The 14365-nt window shown below is 33.8% G+C and overlaps 1 long non-coding RNA gene across 1 annotated transcript in view; it reads left to right on the top strand.

Annotated features, from left to right (window-relative positions):
* Nucleotides 1–1878: 1878 nt before the first annotated feature.
* Nucleotides 1879–14365, top strand: part of LOC107078282 (uncharacterized) — a 147700-nt gene continuing 135213 nt past the window's right edge. The window contains exon 1 of the long non-coding RNA XR_001479221.2: nt 1879–1945. This is a non-coding gene — a long non-coding RNA (uncharacterized lncRNA). The remainder of the gene's footprint in view (nt 1946–14365) is intronic.

The following is a 14365-nucleotide window of genomic DNA, read 5'->3' as shown; positions in this document are numbered from 1 at the left end:
GGCTGGCTAAACTATAATCTTTAAACTCAAATCAATATACAGTATATATTATGTAAAGTAAAAAGGAAATATCAATTTTAAATATTAGCTTTTCAAATGTTGTTTATTTTCAAGATAGGATGCAGCAACCTTCATCGCATTGTCCTCCAAATCTCTTTTAAAAACTCAGTGTTTTTTAAACTGTAATTATTACATAAACTATTGCCCAAAATAACCATGAAAATGGTTTGCTGCTCACGCTTCAAGCATATCTGATGCTAGGTCAGACATTTTTACACTCAGCTGCTTGGTACCAGATGTCCTTGGTTCAGCTACTGCTCACTGTGGTACCATGGGGTGAGTTCATTTTTCACCAAATCCCCATTTGTGATTTGGCAAGGCTACTGAACATGAAGATAAATGCACATCTGAAGCATAACTGATCAGGCGAATCTAGCCCAATTTCTGTTATACTAATACACAAAAGAAATTCAACATACATGTCTAATGTCGGGTCAACTATTTTAAGCATGGATATCAAATACAATCATGGAAAGTATCAATACAAATGTAGAAAAAAACATTACAAGTTTTCAATATCAAATGTGGCACAATGTAACACATTATCAAGTTAGTACTGCTTATGATCTTTCTGTTTATTGATACAATCGGGGCAGCATTGCTACATAGATCTAATGCATTTTTGTACATTTTGTACTATTACATTTTACTATTGTACTGTTGTACATTTTTGACTCCTCTGGAAACCCTCTATGCACTTCCTTTAAAATCCCATCCTTCCTTTACAATTCAATCAAGATAATCTATTGGATGCTGATCAGAACATAAAATCTGGTCATGGCAAGACTTTATCTTTGCTTTCTTGAAGTGCTGCCATTGTAATCCTCACACTGAGTGGTCTTGTGCTGTCCAACTGGAAAACTGTCTAATGGATTGGCTTTCAGAAATAGAAATACAGTTGGTTTAATGATTTTGTCAATGTACCTCTGAGGAGTAAATGTTGCCTTTAGTATGCATCAAAGGTTCTGGTGTTCAAAGAATCCCCCAACCACATCTTAAAAATGTAATTGCCCCACCTGTTGGTTTGAACAGTGCAATGGTCAAATGATCATAAGACTCACTACAATGTCTCCACAAAATTCTTTCACCATTCATTAGTGAACATTTCATTTATTTCTGTCTCAGGTCCTAAAGTTGAGTGTTGTTCTTTCTCAAGTCCTGAAACATTATATCTCAGGACCAAAAAAAAAAAGAAAATGATGTAATTTTATGATCACACATTACTAAAAAAAACCATTAAAGTTTAAACTGAATAAACCTGGCTCGTAGAAACTTTGCATATAAGAAATCAGTCTCATGGGTACATACTGCATAATTCTAGCTACTTTCTTTGACACTGCACATTAATAGAGTATTTATGTATGTTTGTCACCAGCCAGGTGACCAGGCTTGGCTCAAAAGAAAAGAAACTCCCACAAGCAGTCTTTAAATGTGAACAAAACTGGGTTAATTGCCAAAAAAAAAATAAAACCCTCACAGGAGTACTCGCCACACCTTTCCTCCAAGGCACCCTCTTCCCTACTGAGCTCTCCCAGTCCCTTTTATAGCCCCTCCTATCCCAGGGCTCTTCTCTCTTAAAGGGACTTGCTCATATCTGGTGGACAATTTTTAAACAAAGTACTTAATACAAATCCAGAATAACCTGTAAAGTTTAACAAAGTTATGCAACAACTTTAATACTTTTAAACCAAACAAATAATCTTACATTAGTTGTTTATAGATGGCCTACTAGTAACCTTTCCCTTTAAGATCAGCACTGCTAGTACTGCTGATGTGGCAGTGTGGGGAACTACAAACAGAAAGGTGACTGGTGGCCATGTTGTCCAACACAATACAGTACTCCAACGGGGACCACTGCAGTGAGTTTAGGGGAATAACAAAAAGGGTAAGTATCATTCACACTTTATTCGTATCACATACACTCTCTCAAACATACCAGAAAGGTAAAGGGAAGTATTGGAATATTTCACATTCAGAAAGAAAAAATAACAAGCACTTTGTCACAATGTTTAATAACTTACTTGGTAGTATAAACACCAACAAAATCCACATCTGCTATGGAAGACATTGTTCAATATATTTCTCTTTTAAATCCAGTATTTATTAATACCGTCCACTACAATTGGAATAAGTATGACTTTTGACAAACATTGTTCATCTACTGGCAGCTTGTAAAAAACATACCAAACATTGGGTCACACTCTTAACCTTCTTCTGGGATAGTGGTAAACCACTTTATCCCATTAAATATTCTCATCACATTTTTTTTCAGTACAGTAGAAGTATACATCACACCCATCTCTAAATTAACCCAGTGAGAAAGGCAGCAAAATTGATCTAATCTGTCTTTCACACATTCTTAACCATCACCGATGAAAACCCCAGATAATGCACATAGCAAAGGTGATGGACTCTGAAAGAGTAACGTACAACTACCATACAGTACGAGTCACAATTTCTTTGCATTGTTGGGTAGGGTGTGAAGGTTACGTGTTGTAAGTTCAGAAATCTGTCTGACAGCCAGTAAATAATACAATCACAAAACATTAGCATTATGTGTGCTTTTTACTTTAAAAATATCAAAGTGCCATTAGGTACTTCTGACAGCCTTGTGTTGACAATGAGCTTTTTGCTATTCAAAGTCTGCCTGTGACTCTCGTTTGCGACATGTCAGACTACACTGTGGCACAATGACAGACAAGCTAAATAAATCCCTTTATCTCCTATCAGTGATATTCTTTTAAACATTATCTGACTGCCAATGTAATAAGCAAGAAGTACGGCAAAATGGGATTAAAAGGCAGAATAAAGTGTGGTCTGACCTCTATTGATTTTAGCTTTACATAATGTGTCAAAATGTAAGAGTCTATAAATGCTGAATTTAGAAAAGTAGATAAAATGCTTCCTATACATCTCATTTCTAAAGTGTATAAAGTACAATCTTGATTATATTGTCACAAATAATCCTAATTACTTCCAAATTAATATCTTTGAATGAAGATCAGTTTTGGGATTTTGTTAACATTCCCTATTCCCTCCAGAATTAAGTTATGTTGGCAGGTTAATTCAATTCAATTCAATCAGTTAGTTGTTTAAAATGACAATACAGACATGTGAAACATAGCCAACATAAATGTAATCATGCATACTGTATTAATCAGCATTTGAGTTTAAGACAAAATACATATTTTAATGCTGCATCTGTTTATTTGATTAAATGAGCTGTTGACAACTAAGTATGATGATACAAACAAAGCAACCAACACAATTGTGTCCTGACCTAGAACATGAATATAAAAAGTTCTTGGTTCAAGTGTACTTAATCTCTGCTTCTTTCTCCGTATAAATTAAATAATGAAAAAAATGAAAAGATTTGTTTTTCAATGAGCTATGAACTGCCTGACTATTACATTAAATATTACAGTAAATGTAATTGTTTCGCATAAATGTTTTATAGATTAATCAGCTGCATAGCCTATGTATATTTGCCATGTTGCTTTAACTTTATGCTTCAAATGCAATGTAGATGAAATAACTATTACTTCTTGTTGTTGGAGTTGATGTCCAGGAACATTCTTCACCAGAAAGACTGAAGTCTTGCATGATGATTCTAAACCACAGCTGTAGATATTGTATACTTATTTGTCATCCTATATTAACTACAGTAAGAATTATAATAATAATAATAATTGCTTACACTTATATAGTGCTTTTCTGGACACTCCACTCAAAGCGCTTTACAGATAATGGGGACTCCCCAACACCACCACCAATGGGCAGCATCCACCTGGATGATGTGACGGCAGCCATAGTGCGCCAGAACACTCACCACACATCAGCTCTCAGTGGGGAGGAGAGCAGAGTAATGAAACCAATTCATAGATGGGGATTATAAGGAGGCCATGATTGGTAAGGGGCAATGGGAAATCTGGCCAGGACGCCGGGGTTACACCCTTACTCTTTTCGAGAAACGCCCTTGGATTTTTAATGACCACAGAGAGTCAGGACCTCGGTTTTACGTCTCATCCAAAGGACAGCGCCTGTTTACAGTATAGTGTCCCCGTCACTATACTGGAGCATTAGGACCCACATAGACCGTAGGGTGAACGCCCCCTGCTGGCCCGACTAACACCTCTTCCAGCAGCAACCTTAGTTTTTCCCAGGAGGTCTCCCATCCAGGTACTGACTAGGCTCACACCTGCTTAGCTTCAGTGGGTTGCCAGTTGTGAGTTGCAGGGTGATATGGCTGCTGGATTATAGGCGTTAACTTGCACATTAGTCTTTACCAATATATGTAAGCATTTAGCATGAAGTGTGCTTTTACGGTCTAAGAAATACTGCAAAGGTATCATTTGTGTTGTACTTACTGTGATGACCTGCAATATTTTTTTTTACCCATGTGTGCATTTCCATGACAGGTGTATCACAAATTGTTCCCAAACAGGATAAGAACATTTCTTCCCAAACCAATTGTATTGGTTATCTATCAAGTTTCATGTTATCCAGGATTCCTCTGACCTAGCAAGGTTCTTAAACATTGGACCTTCAGGCCTCTCTATTCTTGTAATCCCAGTTTTTGTGTGTAATCTGAAACCTTTCAAATTTAATAATTTCCTCATACTTTCTGCAACTAGTATTTTAACTCCTGTAGTTATATGTATATTTCATCTATCGTCTGTGATACAATAATTGTTGCTGCCAAAAAGCATATTTTTTCTGCTTCCTTGAGTCTTAACAACTCACTGTAATATTTCAAATATTAGGAAATTTGAGTTTATGCAGTACCTTTCGTACAAAGGTGTATGAAAAATCCAGGTTTAACACAAATATTGTACTAAACTTTTATTCCTTTCCATGCCAATGTTTCTTCCTAATGCCTTTAAGTTCTTAGTGGGGATTAAAATGATTGATTCTGACAAGTATGAGGATCTTAGGCTTATTAACAAGCCTTAGTGTATTATTCATTTTAACTTGGCATTTTCAAGGGTGATCAGTTCAGTTTAGTGGGTCTAATATGTAGAAATCACTAATTAAGTTGTGTGAAACAGAATTATTCACTTATATAAGATAATTTTTGCTCATCTCTAATTCTTGATGTTCTTCACAATCACATAGTCCCCTTTCTCTACAGGTGCACTTCTCAACAGTAGACCTTTTACATCTACAACCTACATGACATGTTTCTCCCTTTCTTAGGGATTACATTGTTCAAAATCATCAGGATGGGATTTAGTTTTAAAATATCTCCCTTGTTAAAGCTAACATCGATGCCATTTAAATTAATGATTTTGTAAGAGACATTTTCATTCAAGGACACCAATCTTTGTTTTCTGTCAATGCTATTTCTCACATTACACATATATACATTTCCAGTAACACTTGAGTTGGGGGGTACATCAGGGAATGTATTAGTTTATATGGTTTACTAAATGACAACACTTAAATTAAAGGCAAACAATGTACTGTATGAAGCATTTTTCTCTTGTATCACTCTCCCATTAATATATATATATATATTGGTATGCACCTTTGTAAGTATCATTAATAAGTTCAAGTCATGTGCAGAAAATGTCATCGTAAATATGGTTAAAACTAGCATGTGAAAACATTTCCAAAATAACGACAGCAAGTGACCGAGTTAAAGAACATATTTATCAAGAAGGTGGAAAACTCTTGTTTACCTTGATTTTAAGCTACCACTAATAGCTATATAAGTATTAAAACAGATTCAACAAAGCAACCATTTCGCTAACATCTAATGCACCACGAGTGCCACCTCTCAATCTTCTTTGGGCAGTGTCAAGCTGAACCATGGTACAGCACACCCTGCTTACTGTGGACATAAGTTTTGATGCTCATTCTGAATGGAACATCATAGTATATTGAATTTCTACTAAATTAAGCCACATCAATAAAAATAGATGGCAGTAACAATACTGAGTCAAAATCTCAGGCAACTCATAACAGTACAAGCCATCTCATTTAATATGTAAGACTAGGCAATGCAGCAGCAATCTGCATGCTTACCAGTAAAGCTGGCAACAAATTAATTAATAACTATTGAGAATAAAGTCATCCTTTCAATAGGTTATTAGAACTATTAGAACGATTGCTAGAAATTAATTAAAATAAATGACAAGTATAAAAGGTTAAAACACCATTCATGGGTTTGGGCGTGGCAGGCAGACATTAACAATAATTTAGGGTAGGCAAAACTCTGATCCACTCCCCATGAAAAAAAATAAATAAATAAACATACTGTATAACATTAACATTTAACAACAGTTCATTCTTCAAACTAAGTACCATGCTTATTTTATTAGAAAAAGTATTAGTCAAAATTTAAATAATGATTGAGTTAATGTCAATTTTCCTATCTACTATTTTATTGCCAATCCGCAAATATGTTCTTCCTCTTGCAAAGTTCACAGCAATTCTAAAGCAACTGAATAGTAATGTCATTACCACCTGTTTTTTTCTGATCTGTAATTTCAATTAACTGTTACTCAATTTTATTATTTCTTTGTCTAATTAATGGATGCTTCAATTATCAGATTGCAACACTTAATCTCTGCTGTGCCACTGATCTGGTGCTCTGCCATTGAGTTATCTTTAGACCAAGGTAGTAGGCTCAGCAATATTAACCTGTGTCACTGAAGGAAACTCTGCCTGAATCCGTCTAAAAGTTTCAGAGTCTGTTCTGACCCCATTCTGCCCGTCAGCTTATCTTATCTTAGTACCAGACCAGTAGCTTGATTCCCTGCAAAATTCCCATACAGAGGTGCAGCCCCCCTGAAAACTATGCTCGCCTTCAGTCCTGTCAGATACTGGTTACCATCGTTCTCTCAGTATCTCCATCTGTTTTCATCCTGCCTTGACCATCTTTGCCAGCCTCTGTTCACATATGCATTTTGGCTGTCTACGCCGGCCTCTAACTTACTCCGAGCCCCACTGGATTTTCACTCTTGTATTCCGTAGCCTATCATCAAGATGAGGATGTCTCCATCAGCTAGCTGCAGTGTAACACTTTGATTTTCAATATGTACACATTCTGCAGCATATATGACATCTTGCAAAACAAGACAACGTTTTCTCTTTTTTGTCAGCACTCTCCACACAGAAACAAATCAAATAAAAAATAAGGGAAAGGGGAAATAGCCATGTTTATTTGACAAAAGTATTCCACATTTTCCCCTGGCAGGAACATACAAAAGGTTACTGCCATTGCATGTTCTATAGAGTATATACATTTGTTAAGCTGCACTTTGTAATCACTGGGTATAGCAGAAAATTGTCACTCCAGGGGATCATTCTACTACGTGTGCATTCAGCTGGTCTTAGACATGAATTACTGGGATACAAACAGTCCAGTTCTCCTTACTCTTTCCTTCCCATAAATAACAGTTCGGCACTTGGGCATAGTTTTGTCTATATTGCTTGCACTTGTTATGGACCATTACACATTCTTGTAATTTCTTGGATTCCTTTACAGCAGATGGTGAAGTACCTCATTAGTATATTGGTTTTAGCTAATTAACTTCATACAGTTTACTGCTTTAAAATGATATTTTTATAACATTAAATGTGCATTTTTCCATTTCAGAAAATGACAATAATTTAATTATTAGTCAGAATGACAATGAACCAAATTCAGAAATTTGGTCTTTACCATAGTCACATTAATGAAAAGGCCACTGATGTAACATTGTTACCATAACAATCCCTAAGAAAATAAGTTTCTCAGCTCAATGGTAGGTGAGCAAATCCAGTGAGCATCAATAAAGGACTCAGGTCCTGTCACCATAACATGTTCACAGAGAAAGAGTCCACTTACAGTACAGTTACCTTTTGAAGAAACTGAGAAATAACAATAAGAGGGCTTAGATGTAGATACATCAGTACATGAACAGAAGTGAAACTATAAAGCAACATGTGACATTTATGGTTAAGTAAAATTTATATTTCAATATACTGTATACCTGGAAGTATAGTATAGTATAAGTATAGTATGTTTTGTCATGTACCAGTATTTTACAGTAGTTGTACGCTATATTTTGATATTAGAAAAGTGCCAGAAAAGTATTGAAATACATTTAACAGTACAGAAAAAAATCAAAAGTATATTAGTTTCTATTTTTCTATAGTAATTTATATATACATTATACACTGAATATTTTTCTTATGGTTGCCAAACATTCAGTAAGTGTTTTTAGAGCCTTCTTATTAAGTCTTGTTAAACTGTTTCTGAGAAATTATCATTTAATTGAGCTACAAAATGTTCCTTGAAACTGATGTATTCTTCATTCACTGTTTAACCTATTTGATCTTCATATTTGGAAATATTAGATAAGTCAATGTTCTGGTATCAATAGTCAGAACTAAAAAAAATATTATTTGGGTTCTTCTCATTTGTACTTTCAATATTTTCATTGTTGTCACAGAGTTTGCTGTTTATAGAAAGAAAGTATTATATATAAAGGATGTTGAATTTATGTTCAAAGAAATTTAGGTGGAAGCACATTTACAGTAAAATAGAAATGTTTACAAATCAGTATTTTGATAACAGGCATAGACTATAACAAATGAGAAGAATGTTATACATCTGGGAAGATGAAAAACTGCAATATGCTTACAATTTAAGTGGAGAGAAGTCTTTTTTTGTATTTTAAAATGTTTACTAACTATAAAGATTGGCAGTTGCATGCATTATGTATTGTATGAGACAAACATGAATGTTAAGATTGAAGAGGTCAAAATTATTTTTGTTAAACGTTATATGAAAATATGTTAGCTGTTTTTTTGTAATAAAATGTAATGTCATGTGAAAAGTTAACCTATTGAGGCAAACTGGAATTTACAAGAAAAAACACCACCCATTAGCATAAAATAAAGTTCAAGTTCAAGTACCTTTATTGCCATTTGCATGAACAGTGCATTGGAAATCTTACACAGGAGATTTATTAATTCAAAATACAGTTCCTCACAGTAGCCAAAATTGCTGTTGGACTGATAGTTTAGCAAGGGATCTGAAATGGTTTTGAATTTACACTAAAATACCTTGATTCATGTAACTCAGACAGTGACCCTGTCACTGCTTAATTTCATAACTAACTCTGCAAAATACTTTGTTTCAGAAGTTTGATTAATATCTGATCTCACCCAAACCATTCAGCTATGGCTGCAATTTTTAAGTTTTGTAATAATCTCCAACAAATTATTGATTCTGTTGCATTTGCAAGGGTCTGTATTGATTTTCAAATTGTGATGGATACCATCAAATTGCAAAATTGGATTATACAGATTAGGATTAATTGCTTTTATTAATACTTTCTATAAAGGTTTTGTGGGTATAAATAGGCACTCAAATTCAGCCTATGGAAAGTCTAATTGCAATTGATGGCACATTTACCCAATCTTTCCTAGCTGGGGCAACGCTTTGAGTTACAGTTAGAAGAACTTCAGAGATTATTGAACATTTCTCTGACTGAAAAAAGTCTGCAATGGAAACTATTATACGGTAACTGTGCAGTACAACCACATTTTTATATATATATATTTTTATGGATAATTTTTCACTTCCTTAGCACTGGACTAATTTAACATTTTAGTCTGGCTTCAGAAGAGCTATTAGTGAGTTGATATCACTGGGCCTTATGATGAATGTCTCCATGAAAAAGGCTCTACAGTACATGTGACCTATAGAGAGAATTCATCTTTCTTACTGTGCACTTTGAAGGAGTTAGAAAAGAGACATTTTTATTATGGATATCATATTATTTATTTCACAACAACAGTACCATAAAATAACTTTAAGATCTGAAAATCAAGGGAATTAACATTCCCTGCAGGATTTTGCCAGAAAAAAAAGAGAAAACTTTCAATTTAGAGTATACTTTGGGTATACTGTATTTATATACTTTGCCATTCTTGTCTGACAAAGCACTTGGATGGAAGAAAATTTACTTTAAGTGGTAAGCACTAAGGTTTAAAAGATTTGTTATAAAAAAACACTTGTCACAGGATATGAAAAATAAGGACATGCTTTTCCTCACAGATATTTCTTTTGTTAAGGGAAATGACTCACTTTTGGCACATATTTAAATGTAAAAAAGGCACTGAACACCTGCTGAGGGATCTTCCTTTTTGCAGCTGCGAAGCCAAAAAATTCAGAATTCAGGACTGGAAGAATAAACTGATTAAAAAAATAAGTTGCCACAACAACTGGCCAATGCTGACACAATTCAAATAGTGAAGCTTTATTCAACTGGTGATAGTGCGTATGCCATGTGCAGAGCCGATATACAGTTATGAGGGCATTCATACCTCCTATTGAAAATTTCTCTTTATAACTAAAATGCAGCATGTGCTTACAGAGACTTTCCTATTTATATTCTAGTTTGAAACTTTAAATCAACTATCTAAAATTAGTAAATTATTCTGGGACAGAATGCATCACCAAGAAACGGTAGAAACCAACACCTCAGAAAAATGAGAGAGGAAATGTTTTTTTTTCCTTTTCTTTGTCAGGTTCAGTGAGCAGCGGACATTTTTATTGATTTAAACCAATAAAATGAGTGGCATACTCAATAAAAATATATGACAGTTTAGCAATGATAAAAGGATAAACGTCCCCTCAATCATAGCATTACAGCACTATTCAACACAATATACAGAGTCTACCACACAGCCTTATATTTGTTTTAAAACATTATTGATTTATTTGTATATCACTATGTTATGTGTTCATTGTGTTACCTGAATTATGTGAAGTTCTTAAAATCTAATGCTGTAGTGTTATATTAATATGAAGTTGGGCTAAATGGTACCAACAAATCCTTACCTGAAAGGAATGCTTGCTTGTTTATTTCTCATTCATTCAAAGGTTATATAAATATTAATCAACACAATTAGGGCTAGACCAATTCCTCTCAAAACCATGCAAATGAAAATAAGCTATTAGTCAATTTAAATATCACTACATTTACAGTACACATAATAAAAAAAGCTCCATTTCAGTTTATTTCATGTTTGTTGCACATATCAGAATTACACGATATAATAAAAGACAGTAACTATAGATCATCCTAATGACAGTACGCATACGTCAATGAGAAACATTTGTACTGAGACAGCATATGGAGGTGCACACAGTAGGTCTGCAGTATTTTTAGTTTTATTCACACACTATAGAATCATGAATTGTCAGAAAACAAGTAACACTCCTTGTTTGTTAGAAATTCAATCAAATTTTCACTTTGTCAAGCTCTTTAATCTGTTTTAAGTTTTCATATTTAATCATTTCCTTTGTTACATTTTTTTGTCTATGTACTGAGAATCAAAAGAAACCTATAGCACAGAAGTATTTAGAAAAAATAAAGTATTCAGATCTTGGATATTGATTAAATGTTTTAAGAATAATCTTGGTCATTCATAATTGACTGTTCTATACTCAAGTGACTTAGTTGAATAAGCACTTAATCTTCACATTAGTTAAATTGTGTGAATTAGTGAAATAATTGGTCACACATGGTAATTAGATGTATTTATATATCTATTTAGCTGTCCTTCTGGAGTATTCAGAGTTAGCAGTCTCTAAACTGAAAAAAAATGTTCTAATCAAACAGTCTGTGTGCGACAGACAACAAATCATGACATGTCAAAAGGATTGATGGGGAGATCAAAGTGTGATAGTCCAGGCAAGTGTGTCTAGTTGCTACAGAATTCCATTTGTACTGCAACAAAAATCGGACTGTGTGGAGTAACATTGATCAACTCCTGAAACCTCAGCAGCTGCGTTTCAGGAGAGATCATTCGGCACAATGTGAATCATCATGGTTCTTGTGTGTGACTTAAGCCATTGAGCCCCATTGAACATTTGTGGGATGAGTTGGGAACACATGTGGCTTCTAGGGCTCGGAGACCAGAGAACATACTGTACATGTGCATGTCTAGACATTATGAGAGCGATACGTCAGAATCCCACATGCTTTGTACTAGATTTCCAATGACTAGCCACATGATACTAGCCCATGACAACATAGAGTAAGTATGAAACTTATATGAAAAGATTTTGTAATTTCTCTTATTCTTGGGAATCTATTGCAGTTTTGAAAGGTTACTCCTGAAGCTCTGAATGTTTCTCTGATCTTTACCCCAAGTCATATGTGTTCGAAACTCTGTTTGCTGACACTTGCTTTTAGCTCTACATCTTGTTCCTAATTCTGTTTCATTATTTTTGTCTCTGTATAGTTTATAATGTTTGGCAAAATCCTGTATGCCTTACACATACCTTTAATGCTAGATAGCTATTTTAGTATTTGTCTTTTGAAAGAAACTATACATATTTTTACATGTATCAATGTTTCACTTTTAATCACTGGTTTCGTCAGATCATCACAGAAATCTTCTATCAATTTGTCAAAATTGTTTTAACTAGGCAGCGAATCATACATCTACAGAATTATAACATGCAAGATCATTTTTAGACGGTGGAGAATCAATAAGAGTCACAGTCTCCTGCCACGCTATGATTTTAAGTGGGCTGTTTGAAGTGGGTGGCAATTATGAATGTAAACAGATAGAAGTAGGTGAATGGGTTTGATTCAGATTTGATCTGATTATCTGTCACTTTTGTATTGTAAAATAATGTTTTATATATGTACTTGGCATTCTGATTCATAATTGATCTAACCATTTGGCTCCAATCCCACTCCCATAGCATACTATCACAGTTATTTCTCAGTGACAAAACAGATTTAATCTTGAATAGTCCCACAAATATTTAATATTTAGTGTTGGAAAAAGGTTATTAAAATACATCCCTTACCATTTTGTATTGTTTATTGAATACTATCTCTACTATTCAAGACAAAAACTACCTGGTGTTGTTTAAAAGTAATAGAGAATAGTTTCTGAAAAAAAATAGGTGACTGAAAATCAAATGTACCTTTATATAATGTACAGTATCTTCATAAAGAATTATAGTGCACTTCTACAAAAAATGATTTTTTAAATTTCCTTATAATAACTTAGGGAAATTATTAATGATATGATAAGTCAACTCTTGGTGCTCAGGATGTTTCTGTCATTGTGTTTCAATAAAAATGTTCAGAACTATTTAGCTACTACAAACCAAAATAGCTTTTTGTGTTGTGTTGTGTTGTAGCAACACAGACAAGCAAAGGCATGGTAAATTTAGACTTTCTTTTTGTTACTGCAGTGTCAACATAAGGCAATGAGGAAAAAGGTAAAGGAACATCCAAATGCAGTTTCTGGTATACAGTGAGAAAATATTGCCAGTGGTGCTTTAGTTAAATTGTTCTTATGAAATATTTTCCAATTATTAATCTTGAAAAAAACAATTGCTGTATCTAACTGAAGAAATTAAGCAACTTTTAAATATTATTGATATACTATCATTGCCATATACTTCTTCATGTCATTATTCAGATATAACACTTACTCTATGCATATAGTAGCTCACAAAATAGAATTTTATGATAATTGGTTTTCCAAAAACGGAAATATATTTTAGTAAATTTCATTTGCTGCCTCCCAGGTCCTAGGTTTGATTCGAGAATGGATGTGTTGTTTAATATGGATACGGACTGGATGAAATTATTTTAAACTCACGTGGTCATGACATACTTCAAATATTACTTTTTTGTTCGACTATACAGTGTTTGCAGTTTTGAATTTTTCAAAATAAAGATTTAAATGTTACATATGCAGTACTCGTTTTAATGATATTTAAATTCTTGAATGAACATACAAATCAACTGATTTAGTGGAAATTAACTACAGTTTACCATTCAAGAGAGTATGTACAAACTAGAAAGCCTATCCTGAAACAATATTAATAGGAATAATCTTAGGTAGTGAGCATGTAAACAACATCGCAACATCATCTATTAGAAAAAAGTGTAACATTTTGGTGGAAACAGCTGTTTCAGCTTGCTTTTTTATTATTACTCAAAGAACACAGTATGCTCCATCCACCAAACTGAATTCTTAGTTTTTATGACCTAAAAACGGAAAACCATATTCCTCCCTATTTCCCAAAGAGAGAAATTGTTATTTTTTACTACTTAATGGAGTTATTTACATGTATAAAGTAACTTTATAAAATTACTGAACTACATATAACCAGCTGTCATTGAACACAATAAATAGATATTTTCTGAATACCCTACTCCCTATAAACAGATGACCAAGGGATAATGCCAAAAAACTTTTTAATAGGTTCTGATGTTCTTGTTCTTGTTCTTGTTCTTTTCGGAATCAGGAACAGTAACTATATGCCACC

Source organism: Lepisosteus oculatus, chromosome 6, assembly GCF_040954835.1.
Source record: "Lepisosteus oculatus isolate fLepOcu1 chromosome 6, fLepOcu1.hap2, whole genome shotgun sequence".
NCBI lineage: Eukaryota > Metazoa > Chordata > Actinopteri > Semionotiformes > Lepisosteidae > Lepisosteus > Lepisosteus oculatus.
The sequence above is the reverse complement of the archived record's forward strand: the minus strand, read 5'-3'. Positions and strand labels throughout refer to the sequence as shown.